We start from the raw sequence: 2500 nt of genomic DNA on the forward strand, positions 1-2500 counted from the left end.
TATTAATAAACAACTTAAAGCGGCGAACTGGTTGCGTCATTTCATCCGTCTTAACGGTCTGAGTTCAAATTCCACCGAGGTCGACTTTGCCTTTCATCCTTTTCGGGGTCGATAAAATAGGTTAACAGTGGAGCACTGAGTTTTATGTAATCGACTCACCCACTCCCCCGAAATTGCTGGCCATATGCCAAAATTTGAAACCAATATTATTATTAAACAGTATAAAGGTAGCGAGCTGGAAGAATCTTTAGAGTTTTGGAAAAAATATTTTTTACTTTATTTGGTTAGACCCCGAGATCGATTGTGCCTTTCATCTTTCCGAGCACAATAAAATAGATACCAGTCAAGTATTGGAGTAGACGCTGTTGATGTTGACTTACTTCTCCACTAAATCTTGCTGGTACTGTGCCAAAAATTAAAAAGAATTATTATTATGCTTAGTGACATTTTGTCCGTCTTAACATGGTGGATTTAAATTTCGCTGAGGTTAACTTTAAATTTGATATTTTGGTGGGGTCGATGAAATAAGTACCTGTTGTGCCCTAAAAAATTTCAAGCCTTGTGCCTATAGTAAAAAACATTATTACTAAGACAGCGAGATGGCAGAATCGTAAGATTGTCGGACAAAATGCTTAGCGATATTTTTCGGGCTAGTTCTGAGTTCAAATTTCTCTGAAGTCAACTTTTATCCTTTCAAGGTTGATAAAACAAAGTACTAGTCGAGTACTTGGCTCGGTGTACTCGACATCAGGACTAAAGTCAAAATTTAAAACAAGGTGGCGCATGGGACGAAATGCTTTGTGGAATTTCTTCCGGTTATTTACGTTCTGATTCAGTTGAGGTCGGTTTTGCCTTTCATCCTTTTAGGGCTGATAAGATAAGTACCAGTCAAGTACTGGGGTCGATGTAATCAACTAAACAACTCCCTTAAAATTGCTCACCTTGTGCTAAAATTTGAAAAATTTATTATTAGTAGTTGTTAATTACCATTGCTTTTACCTTTATTTTTAATGGCCTCTGCATTAAATATTTTTCTAACTACAAAGACAGCAAATAAAAACTCCATAGTTTACATCAGACTAGTACTGGTTTTCAGTGCCAGATTAAATCCGACAAACGGCCTAAACGCAGCCCAGTAACAGAGTTCAATCAAACTCTTTGATCGTCTGACTGACAAGACTTTAAAACATAGTAGTGAATATGAAGTAGATTAAAAATGCCATTTTTTCCTGACTATCTTCCAGTTTAAATTTCACAGCATTAGTTAATGCAACCTATTTTGAAAATTCATTTATTTAGCACAGAAAGCAGGAGTCAATCAAATTATTTACTTATAACTAGGACGACAGATAACACGTAAACTTTCAACAAACATACAGGCATATGCTTTTGTATGCATGAATACCTGCATAGTTTAATTGCTCTTTTTTTTTCTGCCAGTTTAGAAAGACCCGGTTTCCAAACTGAGATGCAAAATTCTTTATTGGAATTTAGACAATATCAACGAGATAGGCATGTAGTATGTAAATATGTATTGCATATGTATGTAATATGTTTGTTTGTGTATATGTATATTTTCTGTATGTATTTACGTGTATATATATATATATATATAGACATACATTTGCATACTGATATACCCGAATGTATATTTTTATGCATATATATATATACATCATCACCTTGTGCGTAAATTTGTATTTCATTACTACATGCTTATATATGTACGTCTCTATGTGAAGATATGTACACTGATATATTGTAATTACGTATATTTGTGTGTAGACTGTATTAGACTCTGTGTGCGTGTGTCTGTGTGTGTCTGTGTGTGTGTGTGTGTGTGTGTGTGTGTGTGTGTGTGTGTGTGTGCGTGTGCGTGCGTGTGTATGTGTGCGTATCCAGAAAACTCGCTTGTATGCTTGTTTGATTCGTATTTTCTACACCCACTTTTACATTGGTCAACGGCGACCAAAGAAACGATTCAAAGACCAGTTGAAGACCATGTTAAAAAGGAACAGCATTAACCTTTCAAGAGTTGAAGACTTCGCTACCCATTGTTCCATTTCGCGGGCTCACTGTCAGAGTGGAATTGAAATAACGAAAGAGAATTGCAGTCGCCACCACTAGAAAAATGAAGCGTGTACACAAAATAATGTCTTAAAACTTTCTATGTAACAACATATTTACATGTTTAGTCTGCAACGGATGAAGACGCACATCATAGAAAGGGAGTCATAAACAGACTCCATGGATACCCATATACAAGAACATATGTGCACAGACATTTATATATCTATACACAGGCCTCATTGCATACAAATACGGAACGTGTTGATTGTTATAACTACCATCCCTGACGTTTTGCTTCCTAATCTCACTCAGGTTTTACTTGAAGATTGAAATTATTTGACATTTGCATCATAGTAGAGTTGAGGCTCTCGAACTGTGATCAGCAGATTTTTAAGGATCATCGTTTAGGATTTAGAAAATTCTTACTAAT

The 2500-nt window shown here is 35.6% G+C and overlaps 1 protein-coding gene across 1 annotated transcript in view; it reads right to left on the reverse strand.

Moving 5' to 3' along the window:
- LOC106877259 (uncharacterized) overlaps positions 1 to 2500 on the reverse strand; it is a 16796-nt gene that overhangs the window by 8720 nt on the left and 5576 nt on the right. The window lies entirely within an intron of this gene.

This window comes from Octopus bimaculoides, chromosome 4 (genome assembly GCF_046866305.1).
Source record: "Octopus bimaculoides isolate indiv1 chromosome 4, ASM4686630v1, whole genome shotgun sequence".
NCBI classification, from domain to species: Eukaryota; Metazoa; Mollusca; class Cephalopoda; order Octopoda; family Octopodidae; genus Octopus; species Octopus bimaculoides.